The following is a 17,368-nucleotide window of genomic DNA, read 5'->3' on the forward strand; positions in this document are numbered from 1 at the left end:
CCTTGGAAAGAGGCATATTTTAGAGCCTTGGACAGAACATTAGTATTAACCTTCTGACTGGAGGAAGGGTGATAAGGTTGTCTGAGGAAAGAGACAGCTAGGCAAGAAAAGTCAACAGTCAAGCAAAGACCAAAGTGCAGGCATCCATCTTTGCTGCGATGCTGTTGCGTGTTCTGGTGCAGCTTGAAAAAAACAGTGACATCTCAGAACCTCAGTAACACTTCAAAGACCAGACTCTGCAGGTTTTTTCCTTTATATCCCTAACCCAAGCCTTCCTCTCTGTTCTAAGCTCTCGTTATGTAGGCCATCTTTCTATTGCTATTATTCACTCACCTTATAGGTGAAAGTATTATAGCTGGAAAGATCCTTTAACACCTTAGCACTGTCAAAAAGCATATACTAAGAATGTGGCTTCTATTTCTGGGCCTATTTTGTTGTTTGTTGGTTTATGGATACAAGGTCAAAGATGGATGGTGTAACAATACATCAGCATATTTCTAGGGCAGCTTCAGTCTTGATATATTTTTAGGCAATGTCATATATATATATATATATAATATTAAAGTATCTGAGGGTGATATTTTAAGCACTAAAATACTAAGCTCACAGTACATACACTTAGGACACTCAAAAATATTTTTCATCCATTTTCAATCTCATCTTTTATTTTGTTCTCTGTTAGCTAGTATAATTTCTTATGCTTTCCCATGACCCATTGCAATGTTTTGGAATTACATTGGAATGAAGATGAGTACAGGAGTTGACAGGTCTGTGTCTAGGTGACTGTGGTGATTGCCTTAATGAGTGTCTTCACACGCATGTCAATATCCAGTCATTACTCTAGTAGAGGCTCTAGTATGTTGATATTGACATTGTGCCGGTAAACATACAATGTACTCATTGCCTCTGTGCTTTGAAACCCTGAGCAAATACTTGGAACTTGCTGACTGAAGTGTGCTTGGTGAAGAATACATTTATTGTACAGTATTTGGTTTGTCGTTCTATACTGGAGAATTTATTTTTAATATGTCATCAAATAACTTTTACGCACATAGAATACAAACATCTAATTTAGAACAAGACATAAGATCATGTAATCCTGGTCATTGTTTGTTGTCCTTTATCCATGCCAGGGTTTTCCTTATCATTCTAAGACTTAGACAAAGTGCCTAAGCATTTTTGCGCAGCACCTAAGCCACATGGGCAGAATTATAGCTGTCATAATTGACAAGCTCAAAAAGACTGAAGGGAAGTCTGGAAAATACTAACAATCAGAGGAAATGATTCTGAGAGAAGAATCAACTGGCCACAGTAACTCCGTCAGAGTAACTCCGCTGGCTTGTGACTATACCCACTGAGAAAGTGACCTGACTACAGACATCCCACTGAACATTCATTTCGTCTTTTTCCAAGTTTCCAAGTTCTGTTACACTGTCAAATGGCTATGGGAGGATGAGAAAATTGCAGTTCTAATCCATTCTCTATGAGCCTGGTTTCACCAATATGCTCCTAAACCCTCTAGAAACCTTGGGAAAACCCTGCATGCAAATGTGTTCAATGACAGGAAAAACATCCAGTTATATATTGGAGGACTGTGAGCATTCACAAATGGCTTTCAGTTTTGTGAGAGATAAGTAGACAATAAATATGGTGGGGTCTAATCTTAAATGCAGCACTGCAAGCTTAAAAGGTACACACCGCTCTAGAGGGTACACACCCACACAGGGTCAAAACAATACTAAATGATGTTCACATCAGTGGGAAGGTAAAAGTAAAGGAAAGTAGCGCTGTCTGTGTGTTTAATATGTCAACTCAGGAGTGATAGCAGGCTCCAGTCTTTTGTTTTGTTTGTGAGGTTAACTTGTTATTTACGTTTCCGTTTTGGATTATGCCTTTTGTGTTTACTCTAAACAGCAGAACAAACTAAATTTCCTCCTCTTTTGTTGTCATATACACCATCAGCACACATAATTGCACTAAATGAGGCACATTTTGAACCGGTGCTCAAAAGCTAAATGAATGTTTCACATTGTCTTTTAATCAGAGATTTAATAACCTTTAACAAACCAACAGGAAAAGCAAAGCTTTGGGTTAGCCATGAATCCAGACAGTGTTTCTGTGAGGTAGTGTACATCTCTAGGCACATAAACCCCCAGCACTGAACGTGTAGAACACGGCATTAAACTAATTGCACGAGGACTGTATCAAAGACTTTCCTTCTGATTTCAGTTCAAGATCCATTTCAGAGGTCAGAAGAGAGGTTCCACACCTCAGCAATAAACTCAAAAACAGTCTGTTGGTTCGGTCCTACACGCTGAAATTGGAGCCGCCTGTGCTGACCTCTCTGCCTCGGGTGAGTTGAGGCTAGCCGAGGAATACCAATGAGAGAATTAATAGAGGTCGATTTGAACTGAATAGATAATGAATCTGAAAATAATTAAAATAAATTAAATGTGAATTCTCGGATCAGTGTTGTGGTACTATATATGCTATAGACAATATGATGCACCATTTTCTTGAAGAGGATCATTGGAATATGATCCTCAATGTGTTTCTTGAACTGGATTTGCTTCCTCTTAGCAGTGACTGCCAAAGAGAACTGAGACATCGGCTTGTGTATCTCTTCTCTTCCTTAAAGCTCTCTCATTTCGTCCTCTTTAGATGCCTTAGGACTGTAATACAGAAAAAGAGAGCTTATTGCTCCTGGACAGGACGTCACGTCAGCATGGCAGTGAGCAACCTTGTAAAATGTTGACGGAGTGTTCAAATGCCAGGGAACAGCTTATGCAAGGTTTTGGAGTGAACAGGGTACTGTAAGCCATCGCCTGTCATGAGAGATGAGGGAGAGAGGTTTGAGATCAATGGGGACAGATTTCCGGCTGAAGATGGGCCATGACGAGCTGAGCTGTCGGTATACTTGCAAGTGTGTTGTGTAGCTGTCAGCTTATTTATTATATGTGTTTTTGTGCACACAAGTCTATACAGTATATAGGTCCGTTGACTATCGTCATTAACATGCTTTTCACAACAAAAGCATTTTTAAGAATGCAAGTCATCTTTCCATCACATCATATTTTCCCCCTACAGATTTCAATCCAACAAAACTGAGTTTCATTTACTACTGTCTATCAGTCTTCTGTATAATTACAACAGTTTATAGACTCAGTGAATAATTGATTGAGTCCTAAATAATACAGAGACCACGCCACTTGATAACGATTGTTAGTTGAAGACCTAGTTATTATTTTTGCAGTCTGGTCTTCCAGTAAAAAAAAAAAAAAAAGTCACTACACATTAAAGCTGCAATGATTCGTCAATTAATTGATTAATTGAGAAAATTAATCTGCAACTTTTTGGTAATCAGTAAATCATTCCAGTCATTTTTTTCTAGAGGAAATGCCAACCATTTGATGGATTCAGGTTCTCCAATAGCATATTGAATGTTATTGGGGTTTGGATTCTCGGTCAGACAGAACAAGACATTTATTGATGTTACTTTGGGTTCTGTTTTATAGACCAACCAATTAATCAACTGTAAGTGTTAGATGAAGCCCTACTACAAATACCAATGGTACAAAAGTGCTGTAAAAGAACAGATCAGTTCCCAGCTACATGCAAAATCATAGCTGCAGTGTGAAAGGGTTCAGACATTCTTGTATAAAGGATGCCCTTTTTAATTGGAGATAATTATACTAAACAAGCCTATTCTATCATCATTTAAGAAACTGTTTCCATGTAAGGGAGGTGGTGGGGTTGTCTCATAATCAGCCCATGGACCCATGAATTGTTCATTTTTCTCTGTAAAATTCCTGTTTCGTATTCATTTGCATGTGCACTCTGATTTCTGGCTCTAGTTTCTGAGTTGGATACTCATGGTTGGTTGTTGCAGTGCAGTAAAAGAAACTGAATAGTGTGATTGGTGAGGAATGATTGACATTGGCGAGGGAATTTGGGGAAGTGGACACAAAGACAAAATTTAGTGATTTATCTATCTTATTTATCTCCATTAAGGCTGGTACTGTGAAACAAATGTGGTTGTGCCATATTTGCCTCACAGTACCTAAGAGAGTATGCTGCTGGGAAGGAGGCTATAGAATTGTCTGAGATTCCTCGAATGCAGCAGACTTGTATATCCTTTGGATTGGTGGTAAGTGTGATCTGCTGACTGTTTTGTCTCAAACACTGTATAGCTGCAGTGTGCTGCAGTGCGAGTTGGACCTGTGGGACCAATACAAGCCTCAGGGCTGTATGCGAGCAGGAGGAGGGGAGTCATGGTGAACTACAGCAGTGGTTAGGGAGAGACGCTATCATTGTAACTACTTCTGAAGCGCTCTGTGTGATGCATTTTTCACCTTGTGGGGACAAAAATCACTTAACACCATCACGTAGTGGGGAAACACTCATCATCTGAAAATATGAATTGGGTCCCATCAAGATTAACTACTTGTCAATCTAATGACAAAGACGTTTTTGAGTTAAGGTGGAGTAAGTGACGGGGACAAGCATCTCATATTTCAAGTTGGTGGAAGCTTCCCTGGAGCCATTAAAAGTCAAACCATTGTCTTCTCAAGTACAGTACAAATTGTCATTGAAAATGAGAGAAAAACATGTCTTTAATAGTGGATGTTTTTTTTTGTTTGTTTGTTTTTGGTGTGTTTGAGAGGAAATTGCTGGAAAAGTATGTATTTAAGTGACTGTTTTCTACAGTTGCTTTGTGCTTTGTATTATGTGCTGGCATCGCTCATCTTTTCTTCTCCTTTGTATCTACCAAACTTTGTATTCCCTTGGAAGAATGAGTCAGCTCGTGTTGATCACTTCCAGTTCAAACGCCCATTTTGCTCCTCTTTTTATTCCCTTTCTCCAAGATTTGGAGAGATTAGGAATCTCTGCTGAGGGCTGAGTAGCATAGACGTTGTTGTTTTGAATTCTTGTTTAAGAAAATGATTATCTGTCACTTTGAACAGTAATTATTGCATAACCAAGTGGAAATCTCTAGATATAATTTTGTGTCATTTGGGGATCACGGCAGATTAATTCTTGTTATTTGGTAAATAGCTGCCACTGTTACTGTCATCAAGACATCTTACACCTGCTTGTTTTGGGTTTGTTTTTTTTGTTTTTTGTTTTTTAAACCTCCTTCTCACAGTACAACTTCACTCAACACTCAACACAGTCCCCACCGGCTGTTGTAAACGAGCTAACATACTGACACCAACAATGTGTGTGCTGCTGGTGTGTTTTCTGGTTCATCTGATCCAACTGCTGAGTGTGGACAGCAACCTTGAGGCTGTCACAAGGGGACTCAGGCCGTGAGGATGACATGTGGTCTTGGCTTAGTGGCAGATGGTGAAGCCCTTCTGTCAGAGTTTGGGAAAATACAGCTGCACTAATGCTGCTTTTTCACCAGGTTAGCTGTAACTCTTGCTCTTAGTCACTCTCATGTAGCCACACCTTTGCCTTAAACAATTCAAGTATAGAGAAATTTCTAGTTAAGGCTCAATGCCCTCGATCTAGAGGCTCATTAGAGCAGGTCAGATATTGTCAAATATTGTTTGTTGTTGTTTCCATAAGTTTCATTTGTTAGTTTTTGCTTGTTTTCTTTCACAATATTAATTCCAAATGGTATATACTGACTGTAAATGTATTTATATTTCTGAGCCTTTAGAAGACTTAATTGAAATTACCATAGCCAACACGACATAACTTTCAACTTCACATCTCTTCACATCATTCCTTTGATAACATTGTGTTTAATATCTGGGTAGAGAAAGGTGTCAGTCAGTGTGGATCTGTGGCAAGATTTTGGCAGCCTGTTTTCACCTCTGCCATGATGCAACTGCAAAAACATCTATTATGCATTCGAGTTCTTATTTCAGAGTCAAATGACAACTGTCCAAAGTGTCACTCTGTATTTTGTTTTGTTTTTTTCTCCTGAGTTTCTCTCACCACCCAATGACCCAACACATCCAGGCCGGAGAAAGAGATCAAAGCTCAGTCTTCTTCCTGAACTGTGCGGCTTTCATGTGCATTGTCAGTTTGATGCTCAGCTTGACGTTCTCTCTCCTTTTGTGCTTTAGGTCATCGCCTGGAGCAAACAGGAGAGCTGCTCTGCCTACCTACGGATATCAGTAAGTTAGCTTTACTGTGCCTCTGCGGGATGTTACAGTTTAATGGTATACTGAAGAGTGTGGGAGGAATTTTTTATAGTGCCACATGAAAAGTATTAAAGTTCTCTCAAACTTTAGAGACAGTTTAAACTTGGCAAAGGTGCACAACAATGATAACAGAATGAGTACTGTCCAACATTGTGTGTTTCTGCGTACTGGTACACTCAGACCTGCTGCCAGGTACTGAACGGGCATAGATAGCAACCTCTGGGCCATAGAGAACTCCTTAACTTACCTGGCTGTCCGCTGAGTCATGCCATTCTGGCATACAGAGAAACACTGAAGGCAGGAGACGGAATAAGGACTAAGGGGATGGAAAAAATATGGAAGAAAAAGGCCAAGAGATTTTGTTGTGTGGAGGTTAATTTAGCAAGGGAGACAGTGATCCTGTTTTGGTGTTAAAGGCTCATTATAGCTCATGTACGTAATGTTCTTCTCTGTATGGTGAAGGATTTCAAAAGCAGAACACCTCTCCCTGTGTGTGAGGTTACACCAGTCCTTGCTAACAATGCCAGCAACTCATAGTATTCACACTACTGTATGTTAATATATTTACACATCAGAGACAAACTGGTCAACTGATTAACTGATATCAAACTTCCCCAGAACAATGTTAATGTGTTGCAGTGGCATGCTACCATACAAACTACCATATAAACTACAACAGCTATGCATTCTTTTTGATTTTGACATGCTGGAGAGTTAATGAATTCACGAACATGCACCCCATGCACCCACTTGGTCATCATAGCCACAAAACTAATGTCAGTTTTATCTCATGTGTAAATATGTCAAGAAAACACCACAATTCACTTCACTGACATGGAGGTTTTTTAGCCAAACATAATGTAAAGGATGTTGTCTATGTCACCCTGCTCTTGATAAGCAGCAGTACAGGAGGAGATGAAATAGAGAGAGGAAAGAAGCAGGCAGCTTGTGTGCTGATGGAGGAGGAGGGAGAGCATCATCATGAGAGAGCCTGACTAAAGACATAGTGTACAGGGGTGGAGGGAGAGCATGCAAAAACAACAGTTGTAGCACAGTGTTGTGAGCTTCTCAACACTGCCTCCCCTCATCATTTATTCATCTTCTGCTAGAATATTCATCCGCCCTGATACAGGGCCATCCTCCTTGAGAGAGAGAAATTAATAGAGCTTTTTTTTTATCATCCTGACAGTCATCACAACCTCTGTTTTTTTTTTATTTCTGCTTTACTTGATGGAGACAGTGGAGAGTGACTGTATAGGCGGGGTGACAGAGAGGGCATGATATACAGCAAAGGGCCCAGGCCCTTTGTCACTGTAGTGACTTGAATATCACCCATTATCAACCTACTCCTTCCATCCCTTTCCACTTCTCTGTGTACTTCATGTTCATGCTTTTGATTTTGACCACATCGCTCTCTGTAAAGGGATTAAAGAGAGACACTGTGGGGATATTTGTTCTGGGTTTTAGACTGTGACCCACAGTGTGGTCTTAAAGGAGCTGTGACTCCGGAACCAGATTACTGACATGAGCCCCACAACCATAAGTCACACTTGAGTAGGTCCGTAATCAGCCTCAAAATAGGTCCCCGTCCATCTGTATGTCACTGATAGTGTTTATGTGAAATCCATGGCTGTTAGGATTCATACAAGGAACTTTAGCAGTAGACTAGTTTTGAAGATGGCTGCCTTTTGAATTTGTGTGTGCAGTGCAGTGAGGAGTACTCAGTCTAACAGCTGCTATGCTTCACTTATTGAATCCTTCGCAGATGAAGGGAAGGACAAAAAAATCTGGTCGTCTCCTAACTTGTTACATATCATCAAAACCCATGGTGGCTCCATTAGTGTGTACACTGGTTCTGTGATGATCCCTATGAGCTCACTTAACCAACCTTTCTGAAAATGATGTATTTTTTTGCGCTGTTAGACTTAAAATGTTCCTTGACTTTTTCTCTCCCCTGACCTGCCCCTCTCTGTCCCTGGGACCTCCAAACTTGCAAATTAAGCACTGATAATGGAAAACAGATATAAATGAATATAGAATATCAATATCTGGGATCCTCAACGATTACGTGTGCAGTATTTGCCAGGATAAAACCATAAAATAAACAACATTAACAGTGCCAGTGAGGATCTTATGTATTTAAAAAATAAATCTGAGTTAGTTATTGAATATTAGCTTGATGACATGCCTGTTCACTGTACCTCAACTCCGCAAGTGTTTGTAATGGTGTGGTGACAATGTCACCACTTCATTCACTCCTGTAGGCTGATAACAGAAGGTCAGAGTTTAGTGCCAAAAACTGAATATCGAATGTGGACCTGTGGTGATTTTGTGTCATGCTCGTTGAAACCTCAGCAGGTGAACCTCCAGCTGAAGGGCAGCATTTTTATCCACACGGCAGCTATACTGACCCTTAATATTTAGCAACTGAATAAGGGGAAATGTCTGCAGTGTAGCATTAGAGCAGCGCGAAGAGACCAGATACAGAGTGATGTGATGTAAGGGGATTCAAATGAGAGCTGCAATAATCCAGATTTCTGTCATCATGGGATCAGTGCTGCTGTTAGCTCTGTTTGGTCAGCCAGCTCTGCCGAGCTCTGTCAGACCCTGCTCTGTCCTTGCTGTCTCTTATGATCCCTGGCTCTATCCCCAGGGGCAGTGAAATTAGTACTCAGCACACCACAGTGAAATGACTGAGGCAATGTATCTACAAGCTGCCATCTTTGGCATTGATTTATTTCTCCTCCAATCTGACCTTTCATAAAAATAAATAAAAGCACGACAGTTCTCTCAATGAGCAATTTGTACATACTGATGGAATGTAAACATCGCCAGTGAAAACATAATCCTGCATTTACAACGGGACTTATATCTTCTCTGCAAACATGCGCAGTCATTTGTCCTTTCATCTCAAGTCAAGTTTGTATATATACCCAAAATCACAAGTGTGTGAGGAATTTGCAGCCTATACAACACCGTGTATCATTAGGCAAAAACTTTGTGCCCTCTCTCTCACTCACGCTAAAACATGGAAAACAAAGTGTTAGGTAAAACATGTTTTCAGAATCACTTCTTGTTATTTTAATTGTAAACCAAAGTATTTTTGTGCAGATGACAGATGCAAAGTTGATAAAATAATGTCCAACAAGTGTCAGTGATTTTGGTCTGGACTTAGCTTAATTGCTCATGAACTTTTTGCTGCATATATTATCTCATGCATTTCATAGACTTGAGAGCTTGAAAAGAATTAATGCCTTATTGCTACAGCCAAGAAACCATCAAAATCTGCAGGCGAACAGGCAGTGTCTTTTTGTGTGAAGTTCTAAAGTCTGTTTGTCTGCAGTGCCCAGATTTCTGGTGTGTTTACTGTTTACTGGGATCTGTGTCTCTATAATCTGTGCAGCCTGCAGTCTACTTCATTTTTCTGTAGTTTTTATATTCCACTTCCCGTTGGTTTATGCATTTGCTGATTTTATGTTTTTTGTGATGCAGAAACCATAAATACAGTTCTTATGAATACAGTTATTACTGTAGACCAGTGACTTCATGATTTAGTTTCTTTCAGTGGTCTGGCATTTCTCTACATTAATTTGCACATGCGACACAATTCAGTAGTCCCCTTTTTATTTCCTGGCACTATGCTTCAGCATTTTTTTTCCAACCCACCCCCCTTTTCCTCTGTCCCAGCAAATATTTATCACTCTTTTCCTCTCTATTGTGTTGAGAATTGGACAGGCTGTTTTGCTTTTCTGTCTACAAATGATTACATTGCTAGAAATGTTGCTGTATGAAGAGGGAACTTTTGGTAAGAGCTGGATGTCTGAATGTGGCAGGATGAAAGCAACAAACAAAATGCACAACAAACAAATTGGTAAACCTTGCCACTCTGTATATCAATTATCATATGTAATTAGCATTTTACTCTAAATTTAATGCAAATTTGACTACATGCCCCAGTGTATTTTCATATTAATCTAAAAGAAATTGACAGATCAATTGATAAAAAAATAAAGGCCAATTATACCTAGACTACTTGATTGACAAGTTTTTAGGCCACAAATTCCAAACAATCACTGGTTCCAGATTAATTTCACCCTAAATCATAATATTTAATGTGATCGTTCTGTGATTTTGCCCTATCAAAGGGTATTAGTCAGTCTTAGAGGTTTTTTTTATCATGAAATGACATGAAAGTCTCCTACTTTGCTTATTTGATCTTAATGTATTATCCAGTTTGTTATCTTTCGACTCATTGGGGATTTACACTGAGATAGAAGAGAAAGACAGAAGCGAGAGATGTATCTAGAGACAGCTGTGATCAGGTCGAGTCCCGGATGTCTGCATGTGTTGCCTTGACACTCACCAGGGCTAACAGGAACAGACTCAATGTGATGACACCAAATGTGAACAGATACATGCTCTCCCACCTTGTCTAGGTATAACACTGAGCCAGAACCAGCCTCATTACCAAACCGAGGCTCTCAATGCGTTCTTGTTTGGCACAGTTTTCACCGAGCACTGTGAGTGAGATTTCCCCAAAGAAATCTAGGTTTAGCAATCCGCGATCTTAAAATAGCTTTGAATCATACATTATTACATAGCAGGCCTGGCTTCTCTGTCAAACCCGCTCTTGCTGCTATGATTATTGTCTCCTTGTTTTCTCCAAGCTTCCACATCTGAAAAGATTCCCCAACCTAATTAGCATAGCTTTATAGTTGATAAGAAGAGACTCACAGATGGTGTTTCTGTCTCTCAAAAGTAAATGCACTTAAAAAGAAAAAAAAAACAACTTTGTTTATTATGTAACACACGAGTGGATGTTATAGTTTGAAGTTTGAATGTAAAAAAGAACAGTTGCTGGGGAATACGGAAAACATACAGAGCTGCTTTTGGGGCATAAGGGCGTGTATTATGTGTGTGTACGTGTGTGTGGAGTGGAGGTGGGCCAGTTTCAAATTCCAGCCTGACTCTGTGTGTTTCCCTTGGGTTCATTAAAGCATAAAGGATGCTGGGTGGTGTGACACCCCCTCCTCAACCTGCCACTGCTTCGCGAGGATTGATGTGACAATTTCACACTTACAACCACGCACACACACACATGCACCCACCATACTCAGCCAGTTAGATTCAACAAACCAATATGTACTGGTTGACTGTGTCAACCAGTACTCATTGACTGTGTCACCCAGTACACATTGTCATACAGATCTAAGACACAAACACACACATGCACACATTTGTGCACACACAGATAAGCAAAATGTCAGTGCAACACGGGACCAAGCTTCTTTGTGTCTGTCTGTCTGTCTGTCTGTCTGTCTTTTGTTCTTGTCAGGAGCGATGCTGCTCCTCTGTGTGGCCGAACAGGCGCTGTCCATGTGATTAATCCTCAGCCTGTCAGCTGGCCAGCAGTGATACTGAAACCAAACAAAAACTCACACAAAGCTTAACAGCGTGCATGCTCTCATGGTCCGTTTCAGGATGTGCAGACGTGTGCAGGTTGGACCGGCAAATCACATCAATGCAAAGCAAAGAAGAGGTGAAGCGTTTTGAATGTTTTTTTCAGGGGCAAACATTGACACATGGGATGCCTGAGCACCAAGCGTGCTTTGTTTTCAGTTTACAGTTAATTACAGCCGACACTTTGGTCTGTTGTTTTCCAGGTGTATCGATCACAAATGCATGTTGCCTAAGTTGGTATGTATAGATGTGAGAGAAGGCAGGATAAGGCTGATGGAGAGTGCAGTACAGTATGTGTGTGTTTGTGTGTGTATTCACTTGTGTGATGTGAAAACTGATGAATATTTTCCTCCTGTTTTCCCTGAGGGGTTGTGTGATTGACTGAACCCAGAAGTTATTTCATGTGCCTGCCACCAAACTGCATTAGCGGGCCCGGCCGTTACCGCTCAGCCTGTCTGTCTCTCAACAAGATAAGGGGATATTTCCTGGCCCAATATTGCTTGCTCTGTTCTGTGCTGTCACTGAATACAATGACCATCACCACATTCAATGAATATTATTAGCATTTTTCTCAGGAATCTGACAGTGTGGAAGACAGCTCTGTGGGAGTAGAAGTACAGACTGTTTTTGCCGTGGTCTGATATCTGAGCCGACTCTTGGAGAATGGAGTTGATACTGCGGTGCATTGTCCAGTCTAAATGCAGTTATGAGGTAGCTGTTGAACGTCCAATATCGCCAATCATTAGCAGGAAGTCACCTGGCTCAGCAGTTTCAAGCCGCTGCCATTGTTCTGGTTCGAAAGGACCTGTCAGAGGTTAGGAGAGTGAAGGCTGCTGAGATATAACTGCCGTTGATTAAAAGTTGACAAAGAATGAGGATTAGGGGCCCAAGGAGAGAGCTGTTACTGGAGAAGCGGGACTGTGAAAGACCTCTAACTGAGGGATCAGGTGGACCTTTGTGTCAGCGAGGGAGCAATTCTCACCTTCATCTCTCCAAACTGTAAGTGACGATTCATAAAGAATGAAGTGGGAATCTCAGGTCAGGGTAGCAGACCAGTTTGGAATAGTGGTATTGTCTGTTCTGCTGGCAGGCTGTTTGCCAAGTTCCATGCAATATATATATATATATATATATATATATATATATATATATATATATATATATATATATATATATTTTTTTTTTTTTTTTTTTATGTAGTTTTAGTCATTCCAGGATTGGAACTAATGCTAAGTGAAAGCCACAAAATCCTATTAATTGCCAGAATTAAGACAGTAGAATATATTATTATCTGGAGTTTTATAGCAGTTTCATAATTAGTCAATGTACTTGTGCCAACACTAGAACAGTACTTTCTTTTTGGACTAGATTACTTTTTGTCTACAGAACTCCTTTTTTTTATTTATCAAAAGAAGCCAACGATCTCAGATATTACATTATAAAAAAGTGACACATTTGTCAAAATCCATATTTGCTGATGTACTGAAAAAGCCAGTTGATCAGCACAGATAGGAAGATTATTATTGACTGTTTTTAACAGATTTCTGCAATTCCTGTTAGTAACAAATAAAATGTAAATCAATGTGGCTTTTTGAGAGTGCAGCAACTAAGACCTTCTCCAGGAAAGTATCGTCAGCTTACAATGTATGCTGTTCAGTCTCAAACAATGCTGATGACTGAATAAGCATAGCAGTGAAAGACTTTACACAAACAACATCTGTTTTAATTAATGCTGATTATTCAAATTACTAATTAGAAGGTTTTGTAAAAAAAAAAAGAAGAAAAAAAAAGCTGCAATTCTCATTTCCTGACATTTACCAATATATTGTGCTCTGTTTTGTTTTTGTCAGGACTCTCTTTTACACCCATAAACACACACACACTTGTACCCCTGTCTTTGTGGGGACACCCATTGACATAATGCATTCCCTAGTCCCCTAATCCTAACCACATACTAAACATCTAACCCCAATCCTTACCCTAACTTAAACCTACTTCTAGCCTGAACCCTCAAACAGCCCTTTAAAGGTGTCTCAGAAAGTGAGGACATTTTGTCTGGTTCTCATTTTATGTCCCCAGTCCATAAGGTCTGTTATTCAAACTGGTCCTCACAAAAATATCAGTACAAATACACCCACACACAAATGACTAATCCCCTTTTAAACAAAATCAAACAGTTGTTTTTTTTATTTTTTATTTATTTTTTTAATCCTGCATGTTCTCACTCCACATTTTATTAGCAGCCAGAACAAACAACCATAGTTTTTAATTAGCAAAATCTCCATAATCTTTATTGTCTCCCTTCTTTTTTCATCTGGCTGTTGGATTAATATCCATTTATTTTGTTGTCAGATTTCAGCCTGGTTGGGAGAGAGTAGTGTGAGAGGGTTTCTTGTTAGATCCGGAACAAAAATGTTTTCCTCAGTGCTAATGTTGATGTGTGTCCAGTGGTGGCAGTGCCAACAATGAATGGGTGTTAATGTGATATCAAGGCTGCTTTTACTGTTTTACCCCAAGTTCATAATTTTACATATTAAAATAACTTAATGCTTTTTATCGCTCTCGCTCTCACTCGCCCAAATGCAGTTGACAGCTTCAATTAAATTCTGTGAAATCACCCCAGTATCTGTCTCCCTCCGGGGACATTTAGCCGTGTTTAGCTCTCTACAAGCTGGGGCTGTCGCCAGGCAAACTTTACAGAGTGTTTCATGTTCCTTCTTAAAATGTAGGCCAACCTAACCCCATGGGCCACTTGACCAGCCTCAGAGCCCACAAATTGAAGTATGTGTTAGCACTGCGAGTTAACCTAGGTAATGGCTCTGGTTTTATCACATGCCACAAGTTCACATGCAACAAGTTTTAAAAGAAAAAAAAAAAGGCAAACTGAGTGTTATTCTCCTTCTGTTCTTTATCCAGCTTGTTGACTTTGGCATGCTGTGACAATCATATCCAATCACATTCATTATTTTTTTCCCCTTAAGACTTAGAACTATCCCTGTCATGACACATTGACAGTTTGGGAATCCTGTGGAGAGTTTTCCTCAGAGGAAGCTTATTATTGTCTGGCACATGCAGAGTTTCAAGCATGAATACAGCAGCTCAAATATCCTGCCAAGAGCAGATGATGACTCTTTTTAAGTTGAATTAATGTTTTTTGATATGTTGAAGATTGTACAATAATTATGTTTTCCGTATGTAAGAGTGCATGATTTTATTTCTCATTGCAATAATCTGTACAATAACCATCTACAGTTCAATACCACCTTCATGCCATAAATAAAATTAAAGTAGAATGAAAAATGTGAGCATCACTATAAAACGAAACCTGAACAGTCTCAATCACATCGAGCTCATTGCAACCAAATGTCTGCCTGTATTGCTTGTTGCACAAAATGTAACCAGCAGAGCGGCTGTGCGTATTTGTGGCTTGTCAGTGGGCAAAATAGCTCCAATTATAATAGATACCTTCATCCCTTCAGAGGCCTTTAAAGAAAGTAAAGGGACGTTCCTCAGAATAGGCTGCTACAGCGCTTCTGCTCCCACTAGGGTGCAAGGGAATCACCAAAATACCAAACCAGTTGAACAAATAACATCAGTGCGCTCCAGGAAACAGTTTGTTCCGCACCATGAGTCAATAGGAAAGTAGACTAAGCCAGGCTAGAGGCTCTGTGAGGCTGTATGGAGCAGTTCTTTGAGCTAAATGCTAAGGTCAACACGCTAATATGCATATAACAATAGAGCAAACATGCAAGTTTAGCAGGTTTATGAAGGCAGGTATCGTGTTCATCTGGGTTTAGCATGTTATCAATTTGCTAATTAGCACGAAACATGAAAGTGCAGCTGAGCCTAATGGGAATGTCATTAATTTTGCAGGTGTTTGGCCATAAACCAAAGTATTAGACAAATTAAAATGTTACCCTGAGGATGCTGCTAGAGGAATTGTCACCAAAGGTAATACAGCTGGTGGACTGACCCTTACCATCCCTAGAGACTAAAAACAAATATCATCGGAAAAACAAACACCAACAGAGCAAAAGAAACAATTTGGGTAAACATTTCTTTGTTTACTTCCTTAATGTCCAGGTTAGCTTTAGTTTTATCTGGTTCTGGGTCTTGGATACTGTTTTACACCACTGTGTATCTGTATGGAGACTTGTTGCTTGTGTTCCTGAAGCTAAAAAAAAGTGGCTCGATGATTCAGAGCCACCCAAAGAGGAAAATGTCCATCAGTGTATCCATTCTGCCTTTGTTTGTTGTGTGGGAGCAAATTTACTCTACACCAAAAAAGAATCAGTTTCTTATGTTTACAAAACTGCTAAAAAAAAAAAGGCTACATAAGCACAGTAACACTTTGAATAATGTGTGCGTGCGTGTGTATTTGTTCTGCAGAAGGGGTTATTTGATGATTGGCTGAGACGGTTCTCCTCTGAGAGACTGCACTGGAAAACAAAGAGTTGCCATGGTAACACTCAAGGGTGAAGGAGGAGGGTGTGTCTGTGGTGTTGTTCTTGAAGTGGCGAGATGGACATTGGCAGGCAGAATGGCGGGGGAGCGAGCGCCGCGTTCTGTGGTCCTGTGCCATTCGTGCAGCTCACCAAGTCTCTGCTTCCCTTCTCTTCCTGTCTCCCGCATCGCTCTCTTGTTGTCGTCCTGAAGTGAGTGGGAGGCTGTAAGGAGAACAAACGCTGAATCTCAATGAGACAGCTGAGAGGAAACTCATTTTCTCGCTCTCGCTCTCTCTCTGATAGTGCTTTTATTCTTTATTTACAAGCCACATAACTCAGCACGGTCAGGTTATTACACAATTTATCAAGATCATGTATGTGTAATGATGTGTAAGAGTTGTAAGGGTAGTTCATTTATTTATTTATTAGTTTCTACAGTTAAATGTTTACAAGATCACGTGATCAGAGCTAATAAAGATGATGGATGATTGGCAGTAGGATTTCATGGACCGCAGCATCTTTTTTACATGCCTGGTGTCTCCGAAATTCGGATTCTCTCCATCATTCTTTGATGTGCTCCTTATGGACTCCTCATCAGTGTGGTCCATTAATGGGTATGTTGCAGTCTTGCTACGTTCAGTGACAGAGTACACAGGATGGACATCCCATCCCAGTTTGACTTAATCAGTTGGAACAATGTTTGACCAAAAGAGTTAATGTCTTACATTTTTCTGTCTGACACAATTGCCCATCTACTGCAGATTCTTCTGTCTTTCCCCTTCTAGAATGAATATAGTAAATAAGATAAAACTGGATTTATTGCTTAATAAGGAACCATGAAATGGATGCAGGATATAGTGTCAGATACTTTATAGTGAATTTGATTGACTGATTCAGACCTTGTGTGACATTTCTTTTGGTGCTAACAGGTGCCAGGCCTTGTACTGATTGATTCATATTGACTATTTGGGACTAAATGCCAATGCATCACATTAACACAACTGATTTCAGGGAGATTTGAGGGATATTTCTGATATTGACACTGATTGATTTATGCAAAATATTTTAAATAATTATTGAAATAATTACTGTTCACCATTTCAACTGGTGAGTGAAGATTGTAAAACTGTCTAATTTCAATAGCTGTTCATCCCAGGTATATGCACCTGTCTTTTGATCTTCACAGACAATTTTACTTCAAGTAATGTAAGAATGACCTGCGTACGGTGGCCCTTAAGGACAAAGCACATATAAGAGTCAAAGCGTAACAGCAGTGACTTTAGGACAGCCACATCTGATACTGAACAC

General features: G+C 39.9%; 1 protein-coding gene across 2 annotated transcripts in view; it reads left to right on the forward strand.

Annotated features, from left to right (window-relative positions):
• apba2b (amyloid beta (A4) precursor protein-binding, family A, member 2b) overlaps nt 1–17,368 on the forward strand; it is a 56,911-nt gene that overhangs the window by 9,572 nt on the left and 29,971 nt on the right. For both annotated transcript variants that reach the window (XM_041044622.1, XM_041044614.1), the window contains exon 2: nt 6,078–6,128. The gene's annotated coding sequence lies outside the window, so the exon portion shown is untranslated. The remainder of the gene's footprint in view (nt 1–6,077; nt 6,129–17,368) is intronic.

The sequence above is a fragment of the Toxotes jaculatrix genome, chromosome 1, assembly GCF_017976425.1.
Source record: "Toxotes jaculatrix isolate fToxJac2 chromosome 1, fToxJac2.pri, whole genome shotgun sequence".
Lineage (NCBI taxonomy): Eukaryota > Metazoa > Chordata > Actinopteri > Toxotidae > Toxotes > Toxotes jaculatrix.